Source organism: Corythoichthys intestinalis, chromosome 21, assembly GCF_030265065.1.
Source record: "Corythoichthys intestinalis isolate RoL2023-P3 chromosome 21, ASM3026506v1, whole genome shotgun sequence".
Lineage (NCBI taxonomy): Eukaryota > Metazoa > Chordata > Actinopteri > Syngnathiformes > Syngnathidae > Corythoichthys > Corythoichthys intestinalis.
The window spans coordinates 35,154,122-35,174,612 of NC_080415.1; the positions used below are offsets into that span (position 1 = coordinate 35,154,122).

The 20,491-nt window shown below is 40.4% G+C and overlaps 1 long non-coding RNA gene across 1 annotated transcript in view; it reads right to left on the reverse strand.

Moving 5' to 3' along the window:
* The window catches only part of LOC130909221 (uncharacterized), a 295,191-nt gene that overhangs the window by 47,831 nt on the left and 226,869 nt on the right, over positions 1–20,491 (reverse strand). Inside the window, exon 3 of the long non-coding RNA XR_009061715.1 lies at positions 2,527–2,654. This is a non-coding gene — a long non-coding RNA (uncharacterized LOC130909221). The remainder of the gene's footprint in view (positions 1–2,526; positions 2,655–20,491) is intronic.

Genomic DNA, 20,491 nt, shown 5'->3' on the forward strand with positions numbered 1-20,491 from the left:
AGATCGCAGCGACTCCGTGTAAACAAAGCCTCAGACAGAAATATGTAATCAATATTAGCCGCATGTTGAGTGACAGTTCATTTACCCAACCATTTGTTTTATTTCATTCATTAACTACACTTATTCAAGTAAATATGGGACCCAGTATTGCCATACAGCATTTTTTGCCACCAAAATAAAACAGGTTCCTAGGAGAAGTTCTCTTGGCCCATTGATTTTTGCATTAGCACAGAAGCAAAATTATGTAAATCAGGTGCACTTGGGCTGCATTTCAGACGGAGCAAATAAAAAGCAGATGTGCATATTCCCCCCTCCTTTGTATTCCCCTATGGTATCCATAAGTGGAGTTTAAGGGGGGGCCAGCCCTCCACCCGGGAGACCGAAAAATGTCATTGCATATAACTGACTTTCCTATAGTATATATAAAAGCTGTAAAGCAAGAAAACAAACAACAAAAATGAATGAAATAAACAAAAAAAAAAAAAGATATTTTTCTAATCGGTCAAAATGATTTTTCGAACACATCATGTGACTAGCACCTTAGACGGTCATTTGCTTTGCATATCATTTTCAAAAAAAAAAATGGGGAGGGCAATTTTATTTTTTATAAACGGATTTTTTTCTTTGATTGAAAATATTTTTTTATGATTGAAGCAACTTTTTGGGGATTAAATGATTTAGACACAAATGCGCAATCTATAATATGGCCCAAACACAAAAAGGAAACCAAAGAAAACTTTTTTAACGACAAATTTAAGTGCTCAAATGCAAATTTTTGAGCCTCAAATATTTTTGGGAAAAAAAAACAAACTTTTTTTCTATGATTAAAATGTTGTTTTTTAATTGGAGTAATTTTTCTTTTGAAAATATATATATTTTTTGTATGAAGCAACTTATTTTTTTGTTTTTGATTGATAATAATGACAAATGTCCTAGCCAAAATGTGGCCCAAACACAAAACCACATTACTTCAATCAAAAAAGTTGCTTCAATCAAAAAGATTGACTTCAATTAAAAAAAAAAAAAAAAAAAAAATTCAAATAAAAATAGCTTTCAAATGCTTTTTTTGAATTTCAAATTATTTTTGCATTCAAACACATATTTTTTTAATTGAAGTGACTTTTTTAAAAATTGAAAATATGTATTTTGATTGTTGCAACTTTTTTTTTTTTTGGATCAAATAATAAAGACACAATTCTACCTGCATATGGCTCCGCCCAGGGGATACAATTTTTGACTGAGGTAACTACATTGGCACGACACCGGCGGGCGTACCATATTCAATGGATGATGATCTTGGTGAAAAGTATAGCTGTCCTGCCAGCAGCCTGATTTAGAATTCCCCTCAAGAATGTTGGGAAACAAAAAAATGCTATTTTTCAACGTATTATTATAAAGATGTCCCGATCGATCGGGATGCCGATGGATCGGGTCCGATCACGTCATTTTCAAAGTATCGGAATCGGCAAAAAAATATTGGACATGCCTTTTTTTAAATATACTGTATATATATATATTTTATTTAAATCGTTTTCCAATTGTATTTAACGTTACAAACATAATATGTTACACTCATCCAGAGTCTTTAGTTTTGGCTTAAAGTAGGGCTATCAAATTTATCGCGCTAACGCCGGTAATTAATTTAAAAAAAATTAATCACGTTAAAAAATTTAATGCAATTAACGCATGCGCTGCACGACCCACTCACGCATTGTCGCGTAAAATCTATAATGGCACCGATTTACCTATCTATAGAGCTAAAAGGCAGCGTAAAATGAGTTGAGTGATGTTTGGCGGTCTTTGGAGCCTTTTTTTAATGCCTAAAGCCTTAAAATCCCTCTCTCAACAATTAGAAATATCATGGGAAAGCAATGTGGGGAAGAAAGGCAGTAGTTGAACTTTTTCTTTACACCCTACGTTATTTCCAACGCAGAGAAGATATATCAACTGGTGCCAATACGCATAGTCATGGTTGCACTTCCCATCATGCATTTGGGCAGAACAGTTAAATGGCTACAGTATCGTTTCCTGAAAGCTCAACAAATACACTAGATGGCAATATCTAGTCACAATATACAATTACAATAATTCTATCCGTGGATCCCTCTCACAGAAAGAATGTTAATAATGTAAATGCCATCTTGAGGATTTATTGTCATAATAAACAAATACAGTACTTATGTACTGTATGTTGAATGTATATATTCGTCCGAGTTTTATTCATTTTTTTTTTCTTAATGCATTGCCAAAATGTATATGATCGGGAAAAATTATCGGGAATGATTGGAATTGAATCGGGAGCAAAAAAAAAAAAGCAATCGGATCGGGAAATATCGGGATTGGCAGATACTCAAACTAAAACGATCGGATCGGGAGCAAAAAACATGATCGGAACAACCCTATTATAAATATTCTTGTAAGTTAATTTTATTGCTGACACTGCGTTTCGGGGTCATCAACATGTTGTGCCCCCCCTCCCCCAAAAGTCAAACTCCACCGATGATTGGTATCCCTTAAAAAACCTACCTTATTTCATGTTCGTATCCGATGTCACTTCCCTCCGTTAAACCTCTCCCTCAGCAAGGCCAGGTGTCTCTCAGCACTGAGCACAGTGCTCATGCAGTAATTCGGGGATGACGACTTTCAACATGACCCTAGGGAAAAGCAGGACAAAAAAAGCTGAAAATGGGCATTCTGCAGCTTTTTCTGATCCAAACACTCCAGAAAAAAAACATTCCAAATCAAAGCAATGAGATGGCACCTACTCCAGGGGCTGCATTCTAAAGACCTGAGGGGAAAGGCATAAACAAGACGTGCACACGCCCACTACCTTAGGAGTTCAAAGCAGAAAATCAGTCTTCCACACCTTCATTATTCTCAGTTTCACCACGTTATGCCGCTTTGTGCATAAGGGCTGCAATTGACAACCTTTCTTTGAGAAATTCTTCTCATCTTCACATCCCGCCATTGACATTTTCAGGGTGCCATCCATCGACGCATGCATAATGCATTGAAAAAATATTTCCAATATAGTACATTCTACACGCTGTGAGAAATATTTTAGAAATTGAAACTGCCTTACACATTCGGTTTCATTTATAATTTAGATATTTTCTATATTTTGAGAGCCGTTTCTATATTTATACATTGTGTACACCAGCATGTTTCAAGTAAAAATGTTTGCAGACAAATATGACCATTTACTGCTTTCCTGTCAGGCGGTATTGTTTGACAGTCTGCTCTAAAAAAGCCGTTTTTTTGGGCTCCATTAGTGTGTTTTGTATCCCACTGTGGAGCATATAAACCAATATGCATGGACAGAAGTAACAAACGTATAACCTACTACTCAGTACACCCCCTGGCATGCACAACGGGGGGTCGGAATAGGAAGGTCAGAGAAAAAATGCGCATCCTCATCGAGTCCTTTTAGTCACTGTGGCTGTAAGTTTGACCTCGCTACCATTGAAAGCGCAGCTTTGTTAGAGATAACCCTGACAGTAAATACAATGGGGCAAATAAGTATTTAGTCAACCACTAATTGTGCAAGTTCTCCCACTTGAAAATATTAGAGAGGCCTGAAACTGTCAACATGGGTAAACCTCAACCATGAGAGACAGAATGTGGAAAACCCCCCCCCAGAAAATCACATTGTTTGATTTTTAAAGAATTTATTTGCAAATCATGGTGGGAAATAAGTATTTGGTCAATACCAAAAGTTCATCTCAATACTTGTTATGTACCCTTTGTTGGCAATAACGGAGGCCAAATGTTTTCTGTAACTCTTCACAAGCGTTTCACACACTGTTGCTGGTATTTTGGCCCATTCTTCCATGCAGATCTCCTCTAGAGCAGTGATGTTTTGGGGCTGTCGTTAGGCAACACGGACATTCAACTCCCTCCACAGATTTTCTATGGGGTTGAGATCTGGAGACTGGCTAGGCCACTCCAGGACCTTGAAATGTTTCTTACGAAGCCACTCCTTTGTTGCCCTGGCTGTGTGTTTGGGATCATTGTCGTGCTGAAAGACCCAGCCACGTCTCATCTTCAATGCTCTTGCTGATGGAAGGAGATTTTCACTCAAAATCTCTCGATACATGGCCCCATTCATTCTTTCCTTTACACAGATCAGTCGTCCTGGTCCCTTTTGCAGAAAAACAGCCCCAAAGCATGATGTTTCCACCCCCATGCTTCACAGTGGGTATGGTGTTCTTCGGATGCAATTCAGTATTCTTTCTCCTCAAAACACGAGAACCTGTGTTTCTACCAAAAAGTTCTTTTTTGGTTTCATCTGACCATAACACATTCTCCCAGTCCTCTTCTGGATCATCCAAATGCTCTCTGGTGAACGGCAGACGGGCCTGGACGTGTACTTTCTTCAGCAGGGGGAGACGTCTGGCAGTGCAGGATTTGAATCCCTGGCGGCGCATTGTGTTACTGATAGTACTCTTTGTTACTGTGGTCCAATCTCTCTGTAGGTCATTCACTTGCCCCCCCCCCGTGTGGTTCTGGGATTTTTGCTCCCCGTTCTTGTTATCATTTTGACGCCACGGTGTGAGATCTTGCATGGAGCCCCAGACTGAGGGAGATTAGTGGTCTTGTATGTCTTCCATTTTCTAATAATTGCTCCCACAGTTAATTTCTTTACACCAAGCATTTTGCCTATTGCAGATTCAGTCTTCCCAGCCTGGTGCAGGTCTACAATTTTGTCTCTGGTGTCCTTCGACAGCTCTTTGGTGTTGGCCATAGTGGAGTTTGGAGTGTGACTGACTGAGGTTGTGGACAGGTGTCTTTTGTACCGATAATGAGCTAAAACAGATGCCATTAATACAGGTAACGAGTGGAGCCTCGTTAGACCTCGTTAGAAGAAGTTAGACCTCTTTGACAGCCAGAAATCTTGCTTGTTTATAGATGACCAAATACTTATTTTCCACTCTAATTTGGAAGTAAATTATTTAAAAACCAAACAATGTGATTTTCTGTTTTTTTTCCCACATTCTGACTCTCATGGTTGAGATTTACCTATGTTGACAATTACAGGCCTCGATAATCTTTTCTAGTAGGAGAACTTGCACAATTGGTGGTTCACTAAATACTTATTTGCCCCACTGTATGGCATTACTAATGAAGAGGACAAAATATGGCGTGTTCTATAATTTAAAAAGAGTTTCGTTTTATTCAGTAGTCCAACATTCTTTGCCGGGATCTTCTTTGATCGGGATGCCGATCGATCGGGACATCTTTAATTTTAACGTGATTAATTTAAAAAATTAATTACCGCCCGTTAACGCGATAATTTTGACAGCCCTACTCTAAACCTGTATCGTTCCATTTTCACAAGTAATATATCATGGTTAATTGTATCAAATGCCTGCTTTAGATCCACAAAAACACCAACTGATAATATACTGAGCAGTTGAACCGGAGACTAATAACCATCCTAGCAACACTTGCTTTGTCAGAAAAATAGTGAAAAATCAAGCTTCTATTTCTGGTGTTTTTTTTGTGGGGGGGGGGTGTTTTTTTTTTTTTTTTAAACTTATAGCTGCTTGTATATGGAGACTTGACTTCTGGTACTCTAGTTTCTTTACTTAACGAGCAGCGCAAGCCCCTCCACCGTCACAAAGCACTTACAGACTGGCACACTTTGAGCTTTCCCTTTATTGAAAGACCAGTATTCGCCACTGCAAGTGATATACTGTACTGTCAGTACATACATTTATCTGAAATGACAGTCTGCCTGCTGAACAAAATAACAATGGGCAGCTGAAATTCTTCCCGTGTCTTGATCTTGTGTATACGATTTCACACATGATATATTCAACGTCACAATTCTGCTGAAACAGCGATCCTGCTGGTAACAATTTGGATTGTGAGTCAGGAAATGGTTTACAGAAAAATGTCACGTATGCATACATGCATTGTTCATCGCTCTTTGTTCGTGTGTGGTGTGATGCGTGACGCTTCTCTCACTGATAGAAACTACATCAATAAATAATCTGGATAAAATGATGACATCTTTACCAAAGCCTTATGCTTTCCCTCCCATTGATAACTAAAGCAGGTTAAATACTTTACTACGGAGCCCCCCAGGTGCCAGGGTAGGAAAAAAAACAAAAAATCATAGCTAATCTGTACCCACAGTTTAGTGATCTGTGGATACAGTTTACTAATCTGTACCCACAGGTTTACCAAACTGTGGGTAGAGTTTAGTAATATGTACCCACAGATTACTAATCTGTACCCACAGTTTACTAAACTGTACCCACAGTTTACTAATCTGTACTCACAGTTTACTAATCTGTACCCACAGATTACTAAACTGTACCCACAGATTACTAATCTGTACCCACAGTTTAGCAATGACCCAGAAACAGTCACCAATGTTTGGCGGGGAATCCAAACGCCGAGGGACCGACCGAGCAAGCACCTGCACGTTTTGCCCTCGGCGAACAAAGGGGTTTTCAAAGGTAACTATAGCACGTTTTCTTTGGTAGCCGTCTATAATTTCACTTTCAAGTGTCATCAATCACAATTTCAGTTTAACAATCTGAAGTTTTAGACGGCTACCAAAGAAAACGTGCAGTAGTTACCTTTTAAAACCCCTTTGTTCGCCAAGGGCAACTCCTCCTTGGTCGTTGTGGAATAGCACGTTGGTGCTCAACCATGCCAATGCTTTCATTTTGCGGATTACACTTTTGTTTAGGAATTTTTTTTTTTTTTTTTGTACATACTGTGGGGACAGTTTAGTAATCTGTGGGTACAGATTGCTAAACTGTGGGTACAGATTACTAAACTGTGGGTACAGTTTAGTAAACTGTGGGTACAGATTAGTAATCTGTGGGTACAGATTAGTAAACTGTACCCACAGATTAGTAAACTGTGGGTACAGATTAGCTATGATTTTTTTTCCTACCCTGGCACCCGGGGGGCTCCGTACCTTCCTCCCTTCCAATCAATGTTAGTTTTAAATTGTTCAAACATGCACAATATGTAAGTTCGCAAATTCAATGGTGTTTGTTTTGGTGACAAAACAAAATGATTGCCAGAAAGAAAGTTACATGAAGCTGAATAAATGTCTCCAAAGTCATTCATATAATGTAACGTATTTTTTGGACTAGAAGTCTCATTTGTTTTTTTTGTTGTTGTTTTTTTTTAAGTAAAATACTTTGGATAAAATTTAAGCAATCTGGTGCGCACACGATTGTTTTTCGTGCGCACCAGATTGCTTTAAATTTCATTTCTGTCGATGTCTCTTTCGGGGCTCCGTACCAATGAGAGCAATATGGCAGCCATGTTTGTGTTAATATCTTGTATTATAATTAGGGCTGTCAAAATTATCGCGTTAACGGACGTTAATTAAGTTTTTAAATTAATCACGTTAAAATATTTGACGCAATTAACGCAGCTGCCCCGCTCAGACACATTTAAATGACAGTATAGTGAAATGCCCACTTGTTAATTGTGTTTTGTGGAGTTTTGCTGCCCTCTGCTGGTGCTTGGGTGCGACTGATTTTATAGGCTTCAGCACCCATGAGCATTGTGTAAGTAATTATTGACATCAACAATGGCGGGCTACTAGTTTATTTTTTGATTGAAAATTTTACAAATTTCATTAAAAAGAAAACATTAAGAGGGGTTTTAATATAAAATTTCTATAAATTGTACTAACATTTTTCTTTTAAGAACTACAAGTCTTTCTATCCATGGATCGCTTTAACAGAATGTTAATAATGTTAATGCCATCTTGTTGATTTATTGTTATAATAAACAAATACAGTCCTTATGTACCGTATGTTGAATGTATATATCCATCTTGTGTCTTATCTTTCCATTCCAACAATAATTTACAGAAAAATATGGCATATTTTATAGATGGTTTGAATTGCGATTAATTGCAATTACGATTAATTAATTTTTAAAAAATTTAATTGTTTGTCAGCCCTAATTATAATGGAACACAACTTTATCTGAAAATAGCAGTTAATGGTCACCAAAGTGTATATCTGCCAACTTCAACCTCTGAAAATATCAGTAATGGCGCAAATTTGGAGGATTTTATGTACGTAAGCATTGTCCTACCTACCATTGTCCTATCAACATAGCAAATAAGCTTGTGATCTTATGTGTGAAAACAACAATCAATCATCACAAAAATGTATGTGGATGTTAGTGGTGTTTTTTTTCTCCGGTCCAATGTAGCCTCAGGGCTTGTTCTGTTTTTTCCTTTTACACCAGGTAGTAATTCTTCTCAAGATGGCTTTTGACATTGTCTGAGAACAAAAGTATATTTCTTGGGGACCACTATTACATGTGATGCACTTTTCTGGAAGCTTTGCTTCAGGTTACAATGACTCAAAAACAATGACACCAGCCCTAGAGACGCACTTAAATCGACGAGAGGCTGTTTGTTTTTTTGTTTTGCTTTTTCACTCTGATAAAGCTGTTAAAGGCCTTTGTGCGAGTCATCCCAACACTTGTATATCTAGTAGCACAGTTGCAAAAAGTCATCCCTACAAAGCATAGCAAGGTGTTTTGACTTTGTTCACAGTCTGTAACGTAGCAAATTGTTTCAAATCTTAAGATGTGCTTGCAGCGTTAATGACAGAACCATGATTAAGTTGTATCATTAAAGTATACAACAATCAGGCAATGTTATTGGGTAATGTACCCACAGACTCAGTATATTTAACACCGTTTGACCCTCCCCTTGCCAAGCCACACCCTCTTTACGCTCACAAACAAGGCCTCATAGAGACCTAGTTCCTGGTGCACTCACAGCACCCCCCTAAGCTCCGCCCCTGGTTCAAGCGTATCGATCCAAAGTTTTGTTTTGGAACAAATACTTGAAATGAGTCAGGGTTTGTGTGAACACACCAGCTGTTGCACAGTTTGGTTTTCAATAGGGTACCTTTTGGTACCTCACGATAAAATACAATTTACGATACAAAGCTCATGATAACGATCCCACGATATGGCAATACAACGATTATAGATACATTAAAGAGGAAATTATTCTATGATAGTCTACAAAACAACTGATAAACGATGATCTTAATCCATCTGCTGTAGGTTTATCACTAGCAGACGTCCAATACATTTCAACTGGGAGGGTGGCAGCCAATAAACCCCACCTTCTTCAAACGGGTCCCTTCCACTTCTATGGCCTTCAGTGGCAGCCAATGCCAGGAAACAGGGTCATTTTGGGCCATTTCAGGTCATTACCTCTTGATTTTAGGGCATTTTATGGGCCATTTCGTGTCGATAACAGGTTACAGAACAGGAAGTGACTCGGGAATGAATAAGCAGTGACTCGAACTCAACAGGAAGTCACCTGTAAATGCCCTAAAATATACAGAAAGTGACCTGTAAATGCCCCGAAATCAGAAAATGTGACAGCGAATTCTCTGATTTCAATGAATTAATGTTTGTCCGCCCTTCCAGTATAGGGCGTAGGTTTGGTCCACCAATGGTAGGGATGATATTACTGTAATGCACTAAATGCAAACAATGATCCAAATAAGGGACGACTAGCTTGACTATGCTGTTCCTTGTGAAGGCTGGCCTGACCGCAGTAGTTTTGCAGGTTAGCAAGTTTAATGTTATGCTAACTCTGATTAGCGGTGCAACGGTTCAATAGGCCTTTATGAACCGCGCCTTTTCGGTTTTGCAATTAATGTATTCCGAACGCATGTGGAATGAATTGATCAAGCTCTGTGTGCCTGTGTGTGACGTGAAGCACCGCTGTGGAGAAATTCCCGCCCCACAAGTAAATGTCGGATCGCTATAGAAGCCGAGTAACGCCCTCTCTCGCTTACGAGCAAAGTTAAAGTGAAACAAGAAAGAAATCGCTATGGCGAGTGGTGGAGAGACCGAATTTTGAGGAAGCACCGGCTTCTTTCAAATCTGCGGCGTGGCAACATTTTAGTTTCCCCGTGGACTACAATGCGGATGGAGAGAAAATATTGAAAAAAATAAAAATTGCAAGCATTGCTCAGCGCTTGTTCCGTATGCTAATGGCAACAATTTTATAACATGACTCCGGCACCTCAGCCGGCATCACCCACAGATATCACTTTCTCAGGCTAGGACAACCCCGAAAATGACACCAGTGAAAACACACGGCGGGCTTCGTTAATTTATTTGCAACACTTGACCCGCGTTACATTGTTCCCTCGCGGACATATTTTTCCAACAACACTAATCCCCGACATTTATGAAATGGCACGCAAAGCCATCGAAGATGATTTCGCTAAAGCGCATAGCTTCGCCCAGACCACTGATAGTTGGACATCCTGTGCTACAGAGTGCTACTTCCTAACTGTGACGGTCCACTATAATTCATACCTGTCAAATTGTACGGTCTTGTCGTAATTTGTACAAGTGAGCACTCATTTTTAAATGTGTACGCCGTACGTTACGTTTAAAATCTGCACGTTTTTCATGCATTACGTTTTTTTTTTTTTTTTCATCCGTTCGGATTTGGTCACTGTTTCTGCAACGAGACAATGCGTTGGTTGAATGACGCGAGAAAAGTCAGAGACTCGGAGAGGAAAGAGTGTTTGTTGAGACTCTGTAGCAAACGCGGTGCTAGGCTAGGTGGCGCCAATATTATCTGACTTAGCCGACAACATACAATCTACGCCTAGATATCTCATGCATATAGAACTACATGCGAAATGACAGACTCGGTAGCGTTAGTAAACAGCTGCCATTTTAGAGCAGTAAACTTCTGAGAAAGGCTCTGTTGTAGTAAACCTTACGAGCGAACCTAAGCAACTTTTTATCTAAAATACTCCTAAAACGGCAAAATCTTGACTTGAGTCTATCTTTGAGGATGAAACAGTTTTAAAATTTTCACATGTCGAAAGTAGACAGAAGGGAACTAATGCAAAAACGGGAGCAATTTTATCAACTTTAACGGTTGATTCACAACATTAAATGACCTCCAAACATAGCAAAGGTTACTATGTTTTTGGGTTTGTTTGTTTTTTTTTTAATGGAAAAAAAAAACAAAAAACATGAAAGGTATTACCAGTTACTTTGCCAAGTAACTTTTTTACTACTGTGTGTATTTCAGTAGTCAGTCACTACACTAGCCAAAGAGCTAAGAGGCATTTTAACAGTCGAAAATGTTTACATTTTAAGTGTATTTCATTTTTTGAAAAGCAAAATAAGGGCAGTTTAAAAAAAAAAAAAAAAAAGCAAAACGCAAACCGAAACTGAACCGGACCCGTGATCCCAAAACCGAGGTTCAAACCGAACCGTGGGCTAACTGAACCGTTGCACCCCTAACTCTGATGCAGGTTGGACTTTCAGTAGCAAAATTTGGGGTGTTTCCCCCACCTCTACAACACTGACATGTTTTTACATGACTTACTGTGGCTGCTGCTGGCCAAAGAAAACAAACTAATATCCTTAATATCCGAAGGGGGCGGAGATATGAATCTGTTGGGGATGTATGAGTATGTGTGTGTGTCTTTGTGGCTGGACGGGGGGCTTCAAGTCATCAGCCAACCAAACGTTCATTTGGGGGGGGAATGGACCGGCACATTCAGCAAGTGAAAAGGGATAAATTTAAGTCTGAATATAATGAAAATAATTCACTTAATAATAGTAGCGTCTATTCTATTATTACAACATCATGGGAAGACAATCTAAATTATCTATATAACTAAAATCTTTATATAATGCAAATTGGTAGCTTAAGAGTTGGTGGGGACAATTTCAGCATCCTGAAAAGTTGGTAGTGTTATGTCCCTACTGTCCCAAAGCAAACCTACGCCCTTGCTTGCAGTTTTAATTGATTGGGCGTCAAGTGCCGTCAATGGCAGCCCTAGTGTTGAGACACTATTATAGTGGAAGATTTTGGTAGCAACTTGTTGGTTCCTTCTTTTCTTGACACCTTTTCAAACCGATATCTCGATTCTTGGCATGAGTGTATCGATAACCTTTTAGGATGCAAGGTATCACGATACATCACAATTTTGATATTTTGTCACACTTCTAGTATCCAAATTTGGGTGACTGCATACGATAGGAGAATGCAGCAGCTTGAAGAGTTGATGATGGTCATTTGAGTGATAGAGAATTTCAATCGGCTTAAGATATTTCAATAAAAATATCCAATGCAAGGACACCTGCAATATTGTCCATTGTGGCCTATATATGCTCTAATATTGTGTTCTTTTAAAATCTGTGATTGCCATTTATATTGCCAAAAATGTCAAAACCGGTCAATCGTCAAAACAATCATAATGTATTTCTACCCTATTCCCTCTAGCCCTGTCCAGCTCTAACACGTCAATCCCAGGATTACACCAATCCTTGTTACTCACTGGTGACTGTAGCAAGAAGTGAACATGTTTGTGTGGCTAGTATTTAACTGGAATCCCCAGCAAGAGGATCAGAGATTCATGAAAATAGATTCAAGGGATTTATCCAGTTATCAAGCTACTGCAGACAATCTCGGTTAAATGATAGTGGAGACCATTGCAAATGGACCACCCGGCCTGATCAACTGAGAGACTCTTCTGCGCTGGGGGCTCAACAACTCTAACTATAGATTCAATTAAACTGGGGAAGGGATTACTGGTGAATTTCTTCAGTTTAGCCGTGTTGATGTTTCCACGCCGACTCTGTTTTCACTTTGAGCTTTCAATGATTTCATTATGGTACTGCGATTCTCTGTCAGCGCAGTAGTATTTCTGCTTGATGGAACTTGAGCAGTGACCCAGTCATTTGACCTTGTGGTCCCTGTGAGGCAAAGGAACCGCATAACACGAGACCGTTGTCCTCTACATATTATTACTTGAGCTTTCATGTAAGCATGTTATACAGTAGGTCACATTTCAGGAATTATTTCATCATGCAAACTGAAAATTACATTACATTACATTAGATTTTAAAGGGGCCACTTTAACTGCCACTGTAGGGAAGTTTGTCTCAGGGCAACAGTAGCGCAAACTGCCTTCTTTCACTGATGTCCTTTTTCTATGCAGCGTGTAGTGATCACTAGATTCTCTATACATAATTCACCCACGGAACTGATGTGGGCTATGTTAGGTTCCGAGGGGAACGCTTTGACGCGCTGTTTCCGGGTCAGAGAGACAAAAGACACAGGCTTAACTCGCCACCACCGACTCACAGACAGTCTCCGGGAGTAAGGATGGTAAAGATAGACGGCAGAATGAATGCTGCAAAATACACTGAAATCCTGGGAGATAGTCTGAAAGAGAACCATGACGTAGGAGATTTATTTTCTAGCAAGACAATGATCGAAAGCATAATGCAAAAACCAGACAATTGGACTCGAGTTGCAAATTTGATGACTGGCAACTCAACTCGGACTTGACTCGAATACAGTAAGATTTCCTTCAAAGATAAACCTGAATGCTTTGTTGGGTGGGCTGGGGAACAATGGTGAAGGCCTCCACTCGCCACGAGCTGGAGACTCATTACAAGCTCGAGACTCGCCACGACCCCGAGATTCGACACGACCGCAAGACTCGATTTGACATGACCCCAAGACTTGACAGGCCATGACCTCCAGAGTCGACAGGCCATGACCTCGAGACTCGCCATGACCTCGAGACTCGACTCGCCATGACCTGGAGACTCGTTTCGCCATGACCACGAGACTCGCCATGACCTGGAGACTTGTCTTGGCATAATCTCGAGACTCGACAGGCCATGACCTCGAGACTCGCCATGACCTCGAGACTTGTCTCAGCATAACCTCGAGACTCGACAGACCATGACCTCGAGACTCGCCATAACCTCGAGACCCGACAACCTCGAGATCCGACAACCTCGAGACTCGACTCGCCATGACCTCCAGACACGACTCGCCATGACCTCCAGACCCGTCTCGCCATAACCTCGAGACTCGTCTCGCCATAACCTCGAGACTCGACATAACCTTGAGACTCGACATAACCTCAAGAATTGCCATGACCTCGAGACCAGACTCTCCATGACCCCGAGACTCGACTCCCATAACCTCGAGACTCAACAGGCCATGACCTCGAGACTCGACATAACCTCAAGACTCGACAACCTCGAGACTCGACATAACCTCGAGACCCGACATAACCTCTCGACTCGACATGACCTCGAGACTTGACATAACCTCGAGACTCGCCATGACCTCGAGACCCGACAACCTCGAGACCCGACTCGCCATGACCTCCAGACTCGCCATGACCTCCAGACTCGCCATGACCTCGAGACTCGACATAACCTCGAGACTCGACATAACCTCGAGACTCGACATAACCTCGAGACTCGACATAACCTCGAGACTCGCCATGACCGAGACCCGACAACCTCAAGACCTGACTTTCCATGACCCCGAGACTCGACTCCCATAACCTCGAGACTCGACTCGCCATGACCTCGAGACTCGACTCGCCATGACCTCGAGACTCGACTCGCCATGACCTCGAGACTCGACTCGCCATGACCTCGAGACTCGACTCGCCAAGACCTCGAGACTCGACTCGCCAAGACCTCGAGACTCGTCTCGCCATAACCTCAAGACTTGTCTCGCCATAACCTCGAGACTCGACTCACCATAACCTTGAGACTCGACTCACCAGAACCTCGAGACTCAACTCGCCATAAACTCGAGACTCAACTCGCCATAAACTCGAGACTCAACTCGCCATAAACTCGTGGCTTGACTGGCCATAACCTCATGACTCAACTCGACTTGCCTAAAGTGGGAAGACTTATGCACAAGACTCACTGCAGCCAAAGGTACATCTACGAAATACCGACTTGAAGGAGGTGAATAATTATGTGAACAATTATTTTAAATATATTTATTTCATTTACATTACGCCGTATAAATCTGTTTTCACTTTGACATTAAACATTTTTTCCCCAGTATTTTTTTTGTGTTAAAAATGCCAAATTGTCTTGACCATAATTGATTTATGAATGGAAAAAAAAACAAAAACAAAAACAAAAAAAAAAGAGAAAAGCATCCAAAGGGGTGAATACTTATGATTGGCACTCTATACTATCAGCATTAAGAGCTTGAAATTGGTCACTCAAATATCTCTGCGATCATTGTGCAGCCAATCACTGGAATACTTTGCCTGAACGCATTATCTGCTTACAGTATATAACGCTCTCTATATCTTGAGCTTGGATCAGATCCCAGAGCAAAGTGATTGAAAGAATCAGGTACGGGGTAATTGAGTTGGACCTGTAACGTGATAGAAGCACCTGGCACGGTGGTCCCTGGAGATGGAATTCTTTATTGACGGAAATAATGATAGAGGAAGAACATGAAAATGATTTAAGATGATGGAATGAGCTATTTGTAGAATGACAGTAACCACAATACATCTTTCAAAACTAATCCATCCCTCATATAGTGACTTCAACAGATATATACAGTACTTATTTCATAAAACATAGTCCTTGTCTAATATTTCACTCTGCTCCATAGCAAACTACCTCTTGTGAATGTAATGTAGAGCTGTATAATAACCTGTGCCTGTAACAGTGGTAGTAATAACACCAATCCAATGGACTGAGACAAGTAGACATTTTATAATGAGCGATAGAATCACTCAGCTATATAGCACTGCTCTTCCTGTTAGGATCCTTAAATTACAGAAGCAAACCATGCGTGCAGCATATTCTCACCCCTATATATCCAAGGTTTTCTCTTAGTCGAATCTAGTCAACTCTGATCTGCTCCACTGAATCTCCCCGGTTCATGGAAAAGGGAAAATGACTTGTTTCGAACTGTATCAATGACTCATTTCCAATAGAGAAGCAGCGAGTGTACCATGTATTCCATTATGATCAACCCTGTGGCGCGAAAGCTTGGCGAGTTTGCGTTGAGTGTAAAAACTCAATTTGAAATGTCACCACACACTGTCAAATTCAATATTGTGACCACCTCTAAAGTGCTGATGGTTGCTGTCATAATTGACTTGCCTAGCCACACAATGGAAAAGTAATATTGTAGAAACTTTAAAAGGACACGTGAAAAAACATTCTCATGGCTTGCAGTAGTGGTTGAGGCAGATGGATACAAAATGTTAAGGTTCTGGCAGTCTTGGGAGACCGCAGGTTTGGAGCCGCTTTTGGACAGCAAAAATATAAGAACTGTTTTTCAAAAGCTAAATGATCTCACGTTAGTTCTAGGTAGGAAATGAACCCTTTAACACCGAACGTGTCGGCAGCGACGCGTTTACGCATGTCGTCTTTGAAGCTTCGTCTCGCTGTAATTACGTCACCCACGTACCGCTGGTTGTTCTCATTTGAAAGTGCGGAAGTTGATGTCCACACCAGTTTTTATTTGAAGTCAATCAACCAAGAAAAACGGCAGATAATGTCATTTGTGTTTTATAGTTTTAATGCACTCATAAATATGCATTAAAACGCTGCATGGACCATGTATCTATCTCCATATTTCCATCATTTCTTGTCCTTTTTCAAAACCGAAAGCAGCACAAAAGACTATATATCCCAATCCCCAAGAGCCATTGTGATGTCAAGAAGGACGAACCGAATGTGGACATTTTTAATAAATTTCCGAGCGAGGCGCCAACTAAGGAAAAGGAGGCATGCGAAGCAAGCAACGGTCGGTGCTGTGCCGAAACACCTGTTGGATTGAGCGAGCGACTTTGAAACGTGCAGAATGAATCTAAAACTAAATTTAGCGCAAGCTAACGCATTATTTCACTAACTCAAGGAAGAAGAGCCGTATTTGTTGTTTTCCTGGGATGAGTCGGCGTCTCGGCGAGTAGAAGTGACAGCAACGCTCAAACGGCGAAAGAGTAGGCTGTGTGACGTTGTGTGTGACGCAGCTCCGTGACCTGTTCATGCAGAAGCTTTATTGAGTGCGCAAAAAAACCAAAACTTTATTGGGTCGTATGCCAGAAAAATTTGAATTGAACTGAACTACTTGTCAATATTTTTGAAAATACTTTTTTTCAATGTTATATATATTTTTTCTTCACTATAATCTTTTCAATTTTTATAAAGATGAGTGATCGAGAAGCTTGATTGCATGTACGTACAGTGGGGAGAAGAAGTATTTGATACACTGCCGATTGTGCAGGTTTTCCCACTTGCAAAGCATGTAGAGGTCTGTAATTTGTATCATAAGTTCTCTTCAACTGTCAGGGACGGAATCTAATACAAAAAAACAGAAAATCACGTTGTATGATTTTTAAATAATAAATTTGCATTTCATTGCATGAAATAAGTATTTGATACATCACAAAAACGAACTTGATATTTGGTACAGAAACCTTTGTTTGCTATTACAGATAGCAAATGTTTACTGTAGTCCTTGACAAGGTTTGCACACACTGCAGCAGGGATTTTGGCCCACTCCTCCATGCAGATCTTCTCCAGAGCCTTCAGGTTTCGGGGCTGCTGCCGGGCAACACAGACTATCAGCTCCCTCCTTAGATTTTCTATCGGGTTCAGATCTGGTGACTGGCTAGGCCACTCCAGGACCATAAGATGCTTCTCACGGAGCCACTCTTTAGTTGCCTTGGCTGTGTGCTTTGGGTCATTGTCATGCTGGAAGACCCAGCCACGACCCATCTTCAGGGCTCTCACTGAAGGAAGGTTGTTGTCAGCCAAGATCTGGCGATACATAGCCCCATCCATCCTCCCCTCAATACGGTGCAGTCGTCCTGTACCCTTGGCAGAGAAGCAGCCACCAAAAGTGAGGTTTCCTCCTCCATGTTTCACGGTTGGGATGGTGTTCTTGGGGTTGTACTCATCCTTCTCTTTCCTCCAAACACGACGTGCTGAGTTTAGACCAAAGAGTTCAATTGTGGTCTCATCCGTCCACATGACCTTCTCCCATTGCTCCTCTGGATCATCCAGATGGTCAGTGGCAAACTTCAGACGTGTCTGGACATGCACTGGCTTCAGCAGTGGGACCTTGCGTGCGCTGTAGGATTTTAATCCATGACGGTGTAATGTGTTTCCCATGGTTTTCTTCGAGACTGTGGTTCCAGCTCTCTTCAGGTCATTGACCAGGTCCTGCCGTGTAGTTCTGGGCTGATCCCTCACTTTCCTCATGATCAGTGATACACCAAGAGGTGAGATCTTGCATGGAGCCCCAGAATGAGGCAGATTGACCGTCAACTTAAATTTATTCCATTTTCTAATAATCGCTCCAACAGTTGTTACCTTCTCACCAAGCTGCTCACTTATTTTCCTGTAGCCCATCCCAGCCTTGTGCTGGTCTATTATTTTATCCCTTATGTCCTTACGCAGCTCTTTGGTCTTGGCCATTGTGGAGAGGTTGGAGTTTGTTTGTTTGAGCATGTGAACAGGTGTCTTTTATACAGGTAACAAGTTCAAACAGGTGCAGTTACTTCCGGTAATGAGTGGAGAACAGGAGGGGTTCTTAAAAAAGAACTAAGAGCCGAAATATTTACTAGTTGGTAATGTATCAAATACTTATTTCATGCAGTTAAATACAAATTTATTATGTAAAAATTATACAATGTGATTTTCTGGGTTTTTGTATTAGACTCCGTCCCTCACAGTTGAAGAGAACTTATGATACAAATTACAGACTTCTATATGGCTTGCAAGTGGGAAAACCAGCAAAATCGGCATTGTATCAAATACTTGTTCTCCCCACTGTATATACTTTAGATAAGGTTACGGGTATAATACCTAACTTCACAAAGAGATATCCTCCAAATCCTTTTTGTGTTAGATGATATATATTATTTTTTTCCTCACTATTTTGCACTGTATATAACCTGTTTTGACCATAGTATGTGTAAAGGCCAAAAACGCCTATGACCATACTTGCTGTTTGTGTTGAATTGTCAAACATAAAACTATTCAATCTTATTTTTTTCTATTGAATGTTTATCCTAACAAGTTGAATAAATATTATCAAGCTTCAAAATGGTTGGTCGAGAATGTTTGGTTGTCAATGGGACATCAACATTACAAATTTTGAAAAAATATTTTGGGATTTTTTTGTCTTTTTGGGTCCAAAATGTGGATTATAATTGGTCAGTGAAGAAAACAACAGTTTGGACATGAAGTTCAAGGTGTCCTTAAAAAGGGACCCAACTTGGGCATTGTGAACAATTTTTTCTTTGAAATATAAAGGCAACATCAAATGCATGCAAATTCGGCCAAAATAGGCTTAGGTGTTAAAGGGTTAAAGTGGCACAAAAATAGATTTTGAGTGGCAATAAGACATAATTTTATACAAGTCTCACAATAGATTCATGAACATTGCAAGATTTGTTGACTTTAAGTATTTTGTGCTTTTTCTACACTGTTTTGTATTTAATTATTTGCATCGCATTGTCCTGTAATTCCAAGTACTTCCTTGTTGAATTGGATGTAGAGTTTTTAGCGGCCGACAGTCTTTTTCAGCCAGCGTAAAGTTTGCAACACACAGAGATATTTTTGTCATCTTTACTGGACATAAATGTGAAGTAATGGCTGTATTTCCAGTGAGCAAAGGCATTCTTTTGCGGTATATATCCTGCCTTTCACTGTTAGCCTCGCTGCCTCATCAGAATGCTATGTTGTTGACCGCCGTGGCAGACAGCCTCAAACAGCATCGTAATACACGTGACCCGTTTTTTTTTTCCCGATGAGAAATGCTCTTTGTACATGACTACAGTATTCTTCATTCTACATACATTATGAGGCAAAAAACAAAACAAAATAGTAACGCAAAGGCACGAGGGAAACTAACTTTAATCGGATTACTGGCTTGGAAAAATGAACGCGTTAGATCACTCGTTACTGAAGAAAGTAATGAGATTACAGTAACGTGTTACTAAGTAACTAAGTTACTAAGTAACGCGTTACTGACAACACTGTTCTTGGCGAGAAGAGCACATTCAAACTATAGTTCCTGCTAGAGCTTCTAACAGTGGCGGATGCTGTTTTTTCAATGAGGGAAAGATCAAGTTGCAGGGAACGCAACAAGAGTGCCAGAAGTCAATTCTCCAAACAAAAGCAGTAACACTAAAACAAACCCCACCAGAATTAGATGCTCAATTTTTTGCTAGTTGTTGTTAAAACAGGGTAAGTGTCACTAGGATGATTATGAAAGTCTTCGGTTCAACTCAATGAACAAGGGAATCAAAATTGAAAAATGCCTCCCATGGATATTAATACGATGAGACCACTGATTTGCTAAATTTGCTGTCAATCAAAAGAGATTAAGCGTCAGACAGATCATCCAATCATCATACAGAGAAGCCGGCCAAGCCCTGGCCAGCCGAGCCCCGCCCACTGAATAAACCCAGCCTTTAGCCAATGACTCGTCTCGCTCAAGTGGAACAATGCACGTTCGACTCTCTGCGTCCACAATGTTTAAAGGACTATGAAGCCGCGCTAGTGAATACAAAGCAAGCAGTGTCGTAAACAGTGATAAGAAGCTGATTCTGAACAAAAGATGAGTGCGTTGTAGCGCATATTTAGTAAATGACATGTACACACAAAAGTATACATTTGATAA